Consider the following 10,678-nt stretch of genomic DNA (forward strand, 5'->3'; position numbering starts at 1 on the left):
ATGAAGACACATTGATTTTTGGTGTGGTTTCGATAGGTGGCGCTATCGTACATCCACGTTGATGGAGACATCAACACACGGAGGATAACGGCTGCGAGAGTCCACGGAGGGCTCCACCCACGAGGGTCCACGAAGAATCACCCTTGTCTATTAAATCATGACTTTTGCCCACGAAGGCCTAGCCTCACTCGGGGTAGATCTTCACAAAGTAGGCGGTCTCCTTGCCATTACAAACTCCTTGGTTCAACTCCACAAGATTTGGAGGCTCCCAAGTGACACCTAACCAATCTAGGAGACACCACTCTCCAAAAGGTAATAGATGTTGTTGTTGATACTGAACTCCTTCTCTTGTGCTTCAATCACTCTCTCAGAGGTTTGGCATGGTGGTGGGATAAGGATTGGAGTAGAAAGTAACTAAAGGGGGCTACAAATAATGGATCAAATGATTGGAGTGGAATCGCTTGATCTCAACACAAATGTAGGTGGTTCTCTCTCAGAAAATGGATATGGGAAGTGATGGCTTCGTCCTAGTTGCTCTCTTTGAGAGTAAGTGGTGTAGGTTGGGTATATATAGCCATCACCAACAATCAAGACGTTACACACCTTTATGCACAACTCGATGAGACAGGGTGAAAAACTCGGAGGCACCGACTTGTTTAAAAGGTTCGAACTTCAGACGCTTTGGTGAGACCGGATGGATCCACTCGGTGGGGCACTATCAATGTTTCACTAATTCCTACTAGTTTCACTCGGTAATTCCGAAATGAAGTAGATGGGTTGCAGAAAGTTTGCACGTGCACTTAAGTGGGACCAAATTTCATCTTGGTGAGATCGAGTTTCTAGGTTTTAGGCAGCGGCTGTCTGATGTATCGCGGTGGGTCTGGTTGAATATGTTTCAGTGGGATCGAGAATAACTTTAGAGGTTTGGATAGATTGGACTGTGAGAGTGTGGCTGAGGTTTTTGGAGCAATATCTTCAAGCACTTGAGAAAATGACTCATGGTCAAAATCTCGCCCCTTTTAATAGTATTGACTTTCCTATGGACTCAATGTGATCTTGGATCACTTAACCAAATGCAGAGTCTTAAAGCTTTTCCGATGCTTGTCCTTTGTAGCTTGAGGGGTCTACTTCTCCATCCATCTACATGCCTAGGTTGAAATTTTTCAGAAATAAACTTAAGGAAAACATTACTCCAACAACATGTATGTTGACATACATCGGTCCGAACCAGGTTTGGGTCAAGCTTGCAAAAGCCTGGTGTCAAAACCACAAGCCCGAGGCCGGTAGAAAGCATGAAAATAGCCCTTTTCTCAAGCCCAAGCCTGACCTGAAAAGTAGCTCGGCCTGAACACCGTGCTTCAGCCTATACACGTCAAAGCTTGGCTAAATCAGGAAAATGAAAGCCCAAGACCGACCCAAATACTCTTTTGGGTTGTAAAGTGAAGCCCGAGCCTGGCTTCAAAGGCAATCCCCGACCTCGTTGTTTATGGGCGTCGGGACAGTCCACGACCAGGTTTAAGCGTATCACACATTTCAACCACCACCGCATGAATTTACGGAATAATTATGAGATATCTATATTTGGCATAGCAAGGATTTATGCCAAAGATATGCATATCAATACGTTTCAATCGCCAGCGCATAGCAAATATTCGATATTTATATTCCAGTAGCAAACGTAAATGCGGCGGAGTAAGGGGCATCCAAGGACGGAGCCAGGGGTGTGCAAGCTTGAGCCAACCACCCCAACTTTTTCTCAAAAAGCACTCATAGATCATGAAATTTATATATTTCCCCCCTCCAACCTTTTACTTCTTCCATTGCCATCCCCCTTGTATGAGATTACTAACCCCGTCTCTGGGGCATCAATGTGAACACAAATATTGCATATAACAATATAAAATGAAAAATCACACAAGAACTCATTAGTTGTATACAAATTTACTTATATATTTTTCACCATCTTTTATTTTTTTAAAGCATAGTAAAAAACATAAATTTGGATTGTATCCTCCGCAAAAATGTGAATTACACTCTCCACAAAAAGCAAAGAGAAATTAGCTCATGATGTGGCTATCTTGCTCTAAAATGAATTACACTGTGCTTGAGATCATTGGTTGCCGGTTCTTCAACTAAAAAGAAAAGGTTGCTGGGATGCGTGAATATCCTCAGCAACAAGGGTTGTTTCAGTGTTTCATGCAACAAATCGCCAGCGCATAGCGAATATTCGATATTTATATTCCAGTCGCAAACGTAAATGCGGTGGAGTAAGGGCATCCAAGGACGGAGCCAGGGGTGTGCAAGCTGGAGCCAGGGGTGTGCAAGCTGGAGCCAGGGATAGATTGGATTGTGAGAGTGTGGCCGAGGTTTTTGGAGCAATATCTTCAAGCACCTGAGAAAATGACTCATGGTCAAAATCTCGCCCCTTTTAATGGTATTGACTTTCCTATGGACTCAATGTGATCTTGGATCACTTAACCAAAAATGCAGAGTCTTAAAGCTTTGCCAATGCTTGTCCTTTGTAGCTTGAGGGGTCTACTTCTCCATCCATCTACTTGCCTAGGTTGAACTTTTTTTGAAATATACTTAAGGAAAACATTACTCCAACAACATGTATGTTGACATACATCGGTTCGGACCAGGTTTGGGTCAAGATTGCAAAAGCCTGGTGTCAAAACCACAAGCCCGAGGCCGGCAGAAAGCATGAAAATGGCTCTTTTCTCAAGCCCAAGCCTGACCTGGAAAGTAGCTCGGCCCGAACACCGTGCTTCAGCCTATACACGTGAAAGCTCGGCTCAAAAATCAGGAAAATGAAAGCCCAAGCCTGACCCGAATATTCTTTTGGGTTGTAAAGTGAAGCCCAAGCCTGGCTTCAAAGGCAATCCCCGACCTCGTTGTTTATGGGCGTCGGGACAGTCCACGACCAGGTTTAGGCGTATCACACATTTCAACCACCACCGCATGAATTTATGGAATAATTATGAGATATCTGTATTTGGCATAGCAAGGATTTATGCCAAAGATATGCATATCAATAGGTTTCAATCGCCAGCGGATAGCAAATATTCGATATTTATATTCTAGTAGCAAACGTAAATACGGTGGAGTAAGGGGCATCTAAGGACGGAGCCAGGGGTGTGCAAGCTTGAGCCAACCATCCCAACTTTTTCTCAGAAAGCACTCATAGATCATGAAATTTTTATATTCGCCCCCTCCAACCTTTTACTTCTTCCATTGCCACCCTCCTTGTATGAGATTACTAGCCCCGTCTCTGGGGCATCAATGTGAACACAAATACTACATATAACAATATAAAATGAAAAATCACACAAGAACTCGTTAGTTGTATACAAATTTACTTATATATTTTTTCACCATATTTTGTTTTTAAAAAGCATAGTAAAAAACATAAATTTGGATTGTATCCTCCCAAAAATGTGAATTACACTCTCCACAAAAAGCAAAGAGAAATTAGCTCATGATGCGGCTATCTTGCTCTAAAATGAATTACACTGTGCTTGAGATCATTGGTTGCCGGTTCTTCAACTAAAAAGAAAAAGTTGCTGGGATGCGTGAATATCCTCAGCGACAAGGGTTGTTTCAGTGTTTCACGCAACAAATCGCCAGCGCATAGTGAATATTCGATATTTATATTCCAGTCACAAACGTAAATGCGGTGGAGTAAGGGCATCCAAGGATGGAGACAGGGGTGTGCAAGCTGGAGCCAGGGATAGATTGGACTGTGAGAGTGTGGCTGAGGTTATTGGAGCAATATCTTCAAGCACTTGAGAAAATGACTCATGGTCAATATCTTGCCTCTTTTAATGGTATTGACTTTCCTATGGACTCAATGTGATCTTGGATCACTTAACCAAAAATTCAGAGTCTTAAAGCTTTGCCAATGCTTGTCCTTTATAGCTTGAGGGGTTTACTTCTCCATCCATCTACTTGCCTAGGATGAACTTTTTTCTGAAATATACTTAAGGAAAACATTACTCCAACAACATGTATGTTGACATACATCGGTCCGGACTAGGTTTGGGTCAAGCTTGCAGAAGCCTAGTTTCAAAACCACAAGCCCGAGGCCGGCAGAAAGCATGAAAATAGCTCTTTTCTCAAGCCCAAGCCTGACCTGAAAAGTAGCTCGGCCCGAACACCGTGCTTCAACCTATACACGTGAAAGCTCGGCTCAAAAATCAGGAAAATGAAAGCCCAAGCCCGACCCGAATATTCTTTTGGGTTTTAAAGTGAAGCCCGAGCCTGGCTTCAAAGGCAATCCCCGACCTGCTTGTTTATGGGCGTCGGGACAGTCCACGACCAGGTTTACGCGTATCACACATTTCAACCACCACCGCATGAATTTATGGAATAATTATGATATATCTATATTTGGCATAACAAGGATTTATGCCAAAGATATGCATATCAATATGTTTCAATCGCCAACTCATAGCAAATATTCGATATTTATATTCTAGTAGCAAACGTAAATGCGGTGGAGTAAGGGGCATCTAAGGACGGAGCCAGGTGTGTGCAAGCTTGAGCCAACCACCCCAACTTTTTCTCAGAAAGCACTGATAGATCATGAAATTTATATATTCGCCCCCTCCAACCTTTTACTTCTTCCATTGACATCCCCCTTGTATGAGATTACTAGCCCCGTCTCTGGGGCATCAATGTGAACACAAATACTGCATATAAGAATATAAAATGAAAAATCACACAAGAACTCGTTAGTTGTATACAAATTTACTTATATATTTTTTCACCATATTTTGTTTTTAAAAAGCATAGTAAAAAACATAAATTTGGATTGTATCCTCCCAAAAATGTGAATTACACTCTCCAAAAAAACGCAAAGAGAAATTAGCTCATGATGTGGCTATCTTGCTCTAAAATGAATTACACTGTGCTTGAGATCATTGGTTGCCGGTTCTTCAACTAAAAAGAAAAAAGTTGCTGGGATGCGTGAATATCCTCAGCGACAAGGGTTGTTTCGGTGTTTCACGCAACAAATCGCCAGCGCATAGCGAATATTCGATATTTATATTCCAGTCGCAAACGTAAATGCGATGGAGTAAGGGCATCCAAGGACGGAGCCAGGGGTGTGCAAGCTGGAGCCAGGGATAGATTGGACTATGAGAGTGTGGCTGAGGTTTTTGGAGCAATATCTTCAAGCACTTGAGAAAATGACTCATGGTCAAAATCTCGCCCCTTTTAATGGTATTGACTTTCCTATGGACATAATGTGATCTTGGATCACTTAACCAAAAATGCAGAGTCTTAAAGCTTTGCCAATGCTTGTCCTTTGTAGCTTGAGGGGTCTACTTCTCCATCCATCTACTTGCCTAGGCTGAATATTTTCTGAAATATACTTAACGAAAACATTACTCCAATAACATGTATGTTGACATACATCGGTCCGGACCAGGTTTGGGTCAAGCTTGCAAAAGCCTGGTGTCAAAACCACAAGCCCGAGGCCGGCAAAAAGCATGAAAATAGCTCTTTTCTCAAGCCCAAGCCTGACCTGAAAAGTAGCTCGGCCCGAACACCGTGCTTCAGCCTATACACGTGAAAGCTCGGCTCAAAAATCAGGAAAACGAAAGCCCAAGCCCGACCCGAATACTCTTTTGGGTTGTAAAGTGAAGCCCGAGCCCAGCTTCAAAGGCAATCCCCGGCCTGGTTGTTTATGGGCGTCGGCACAGTCCTCGACCAGGTTTACGCGTATCACACATTTCAACCACCACCGCATCAATTTATGGAATAATTATGAGATATCTATATTTGGCATAGCAAGGATTTATGCCAAAGATATGCATATAAATACGTTTGAGTCGCCAGCGCATAGCAAATATTTGATATTTATATTCCAGTAGCAAACGTAAATGCGGTGGAGTAAGGGGCATCCAAGGACGGAGCCAAAGGTGTGCAAGCTAGGGTGTCCAAGCTGGAGCCAACCACCCCCAACTTTTTCTCAAAAAGCACTGATAGAACATGAAAATTTTATATTTGCCCCCTCCAACCTTTTACTTCTTCCATTGCCACCCCTTGTATGAGATTACTAGCCCCGTCTCTGGGGCATCAATGTGAACACAAATACTGCATATATCAATATAAAATGAAAAATCACACAAGAACTCGTTAGTTGTATACAAATTTACTTATATATTTTTTCACCATCTTTTATTTTTAAAAAGCATAGTAAAAAACATAAATTTGGATTGTATCCTCCGCAAAAAAGTGAATTACACTCTTCACAAAAAGCAAAGAGAAATTAGCTCATGATGTGGCTATCTTGCTCTAAAATGAATTACACTGTGCTTGAGATCATTGGTTGCCGGTTCTTCAACTAAAATGAAAAAGTTGCTGGGATGCGTGAATATCCTCAGCAACAAGGGTTGTTTCGGTGTTTCACGCAACAAATCGCCAGCGCATAGTGAAAATTCGATATTTATATTTCAGTCGCAAATGTAAATGCGGTGGAGTAAGGGCATCCAAGGATGGAGCCAGGGGTGTGCAAGCTGGAGCCAGGGATAGATTGGATTGTGAGAGTGTGGCTGAGGTTTTTGGAGCAATATCTTCAAGCACTTGAGAAAATGACTCATGGTCAAAATCTCGCCCCTTTTAATGGTATTGACTTTCCTATGGACTTAATGTGATCTTGGATCACTTAACCAAAAATGCAGAGTCTTAAAGCTTTGCCAATGCTTGTCCTTTGTAGCTTGAGGGGTCTACTTCTCCATCCATCTACTTGCTTAGGCTGAACTTTTTCTGAAATTTACTTAACGAAAACATTACTCCAACAACATGTATGTTGACATACATCGGGCGGGATCAGGTTTGGGTCAAGCTTGCAAAAGCCTGGTGTCAAAACCACAAGCCCGAGGCCGGCAGAAAGCATGAAAATAGCTCTTTTCTCAAGCCCAAGCCTGACCTGAAAAGTAGCTCGGCCCGAACACCGTGCTTCAGCCTATACACGTGAAAGCTCGGCTCAAAAATCAGGAAAACGAAAGCCCAAGCCTGACCCAAATACTCTTTTGGGTTGTAAAGTGAAGCCCGAGCCTGGCTTCAAAGGCAATCCCCGGCCTGGTTGTTTATGGGCGTCGGGACAATCCACGAGCAGGTTTACGCGTATCACACATTTCAACCACCACCGCATGAATTTATGGAATAATTATGAGATATCTATATTTGGCATAGCAAGGATTTATGCCAAAGATATGCATATAAATACGTTTGAGTCGCCAGCGCATAGCAAATATTCGATATTTATATTCCAGTAGCAAACGTAAATGCGGTGGAGTAAGGGGCATCCAAGGACGGAGCCAAGGGTGTGCAAGCTGGAGCCAACCACCCCCAACTTTTTCTCAGAAAGCATTGATAGATCATGAAATTTTTATATTTGCCCCCTCCAACCTTTTACTTCTTCCATTGCCACCCCTTTTGTATGAGATTACTAGCCCCGTCTCTGGGGCATCAATGTGAACACAAATACTGCATATAACAATATAAAATGAAAAATCACACAAGAACTCGTTAGTTGTATACAAATTTACTTATATATTTTTTCACCATCTTTTATTTTTAAAAAGCATAGTAAAAAACATAAATTTGGATTGTATCCTCCGCAAAAATGTGAATTACACTCTCCACAAAAAGCAAAGAGAAATTAGCTCATGATGTGGCTATCTTGCTCTAAAATGAATTACTGGGCTTGAGATCATTTGTTGCCGGTTCTTCAACTAAAAAGAAAAAGTTGCTGGGATGCGTGAATATCCTCAACAACAAGGGTTGTTTCGGTGTTTCACGCAACAAATCGCCAGCGCATAGCGAATATTTGATATTTATATTCCAGTCGCAAACGTAAATGCGGTGGAGTAAGGGCATCCAAGGACGGAGCCAGTGGTGTGCAAGCTGGAGCCAGGGATAGATTGGACTGTGAGAGTGTGGCTGAGGCTTTTGGAGCAATATCTTCAAGCACTTGAGAAAATGACTCATGGTCAAAATCTTGCCTCTTTTAATGGTATTGACTTTCCTATGGACTCAATGTGATCTTGGATCACTTAACCAAAAATTCAGAGTCTTAAAGCTTTGCTAATGCTTGTCCTTTATAGCTTTAGGGGTCTACTTCTCCATCCATCTACTTGCCTAGGTTGAACTTTTTTTGAAATATACTTAAGGAAAACATTACTCCAACAACATGTATGATGACATACATCGGTCCGGACCAGGTTTGGGTCAAGCTTGCAAAAGCATGGTGTCAAAACCACAAGCCCAAGGCCGGCAAAAAGCATGAAAATTGCTCTTTTCTCAAGCCCAAGCCTGACCTGAAAAGTAGGTCGGCCCGAACACCGTGCTTCAGCCTATACATGTGAAAGCTCGGCTCAAAAATCAGGACAACGAAAGCCCAAGCCCGACCCGAATACTCTTTTGGGTTGTAAAGTGAAGCCTGAGCATGGCTTCAAAGGCAATCCCCGACCTGGTTGTTTATGGGCGACGGGACAGTCCACGACCAGGTTTACGCATATCACACATTTCAACGACCACCGCATGAATTTATGGAATAATTATGAGATATCTATATTTGGCATAGCAAGGATTTATGCCAAAGGTATGCATATCAATACGTTTCAATCGCCAGCGCATAGCAAATATTCGATATTTATATTCTAGTAGCAAACGTAAATGCGGTGGAGTAAGAGGCATCCAAGGACGGAGCCAAGGGTGTGCAAGCTGGTGCCAACCACCCCCAACTTTTTCTCAGAAAGCACTGATAGATCATGAAATTTATATATTTGCCCCCTCCAACCTTTTACTTCTTCCATTGCCATCCCCCTTGTATGAGATTACTAGCCCCGTCTCTGGGGCATCAATGTGAACACAAATACTGCATATAACAATATAAAATGAAAAAACACACACAAGAACTCGTTAGTTGTATACAAATTTACTTATATATTTTTTCACCATCTTTTATTTTTAAAAGCATAGTAAAAAACATAAATTTGGATTGTATCCTCCGAAAAATGTGAATTACACTCTCCACAAAAAGCAAAGAGAAATTAGCTCATGATGTGGCTATCTTGCGCTACAATGAATTACACTATGCTTGAGATCATTGGTTGCCGATTCTTCAACTAAAAAGGAAAAGTTGCTGGGATGCGTGAATATCCTCAGCAACAAGGTTTGTTTCGGTGTTTCATGCAACAAATCGCCAACACATAGCGAATATTTGATATTTATATTCCAGTCGCAAACGTAAACGCGGTGGAGTAAGGGCATCCAAGGACGGAGCCAGGGATAGATTGGACTATGAGAGTGTGGCTGAGGTTTTTGGAGCAATATCTTCAAGCACTTGAGAGAATGACTCATGGTCAAAATCTCGCCCCTTTTAATAGTATTGACTTTTTTATGGACTTAATGTGATCTTGGATCACTTAACCAAAAATGCAGAGTCTTAAAGCTTTGCCAATGCTTGTCCTTTGTATTTTGAGGGGTCTACTTCTCCATCCATCTACTTGCCTAGGTTGAACTTTTTCTGAAATATACTTAAGGAAAACATTACTCCAACAACATGTATGTTGACATACATCGGTCCGGACCAGGTTTGGGTCAAGCTTGCAAAAGCCTGGTGTCAAAACCACAAGCCCGAGGCCGGCAGAAAGCATGAAAATAGCTCTTTTCTCAAGCCCAAGCTTGACCTGAAAAGTAGCTCGACCCGAACAACGTGCTTCAGCCTATACACGTGAAAGCTCGGCTCAAAAATCAGGAAAACGAAAGCCCAAGCCCGACCCAAATACTCTTTTGGGTTGTAAAGTGAAGCCCGAGCCTGGCTTCAAAGGCAATCCCCGGCCTGGTTGTTTATGGGCGTCGGGACAGTCCACGACCAGGTTTACGCGTATCACACATTTCAACCACCACCGCATGAATTTATGGAATAATTATGAGATATCTATATTTGGCATAGCAAGGATTTATGCCAAAGATATGCATATAAATACGTTTCAATCGCCAGCGTATAACAAATATTCGATATTTATATTCCAGTAGCAAACGTAAAATGCGGTGGAGTAAGGGGCATCCAAGGACGGAGCCAAGGGTGTGCAAGCTGGAGCCAACCACCCCCAACTTTTTCTTAGAAAGCACTGATAGATCATGAAATTTATATCTTTGCCCCTCCAACCTTTTACTTCTTCCATTGCCATCCCCCTTGTATGAGATTACTAGCCCCGTCTCTGGGGCATCAATGTGAACACAAACCGGCATATAACAATATAAAATGAAAAATCACACAAGAACTCGTTAGTTGTATACAAATTTACTTAATATATTTTTTCACCATCTTTTATTTTTAAAAAGCATAGTAAAAACATAAATTTGGATTGTATCCTCCGCAAAAATGTGAATTACACTCTCCACAAAAAGCAAAGAGAAATTAGCTCATGATGTGGCTATCTTGCTCTAAAATGAATTACACTGTGCTTGAGATCATTTGTTGCCGGTTCTTCAACTAAAAAGAAAAAGTTGTCGGGATGCGTGAATATCCTTAACAACAAGGGTTGTTTCGGTGTTTCACGCAACAAATCGCCAGCGCATAGCGAATATTCGATATTTATATTCCAGTCGCAAACGTAAATGCGGTGGAGTAAGGGCATCCAAGGACGGAGCCAGGGGTGTG

This window comes from Triticum aestivum, chromosome 5B, assembly GCF_018294505.1.
Source record: "Triticum aestivum cultivar Chinese Spring chromosome 5B, IWGSC CS RefSeq v2.1, whole genome shotgun sequence".
NCBI classification, from domain to species: Eukaryota; Viridiplantae; Streptophyta; class Magnoliopsida; order Poales; family Poaceae; genus Triticum; species Triticum aestivum.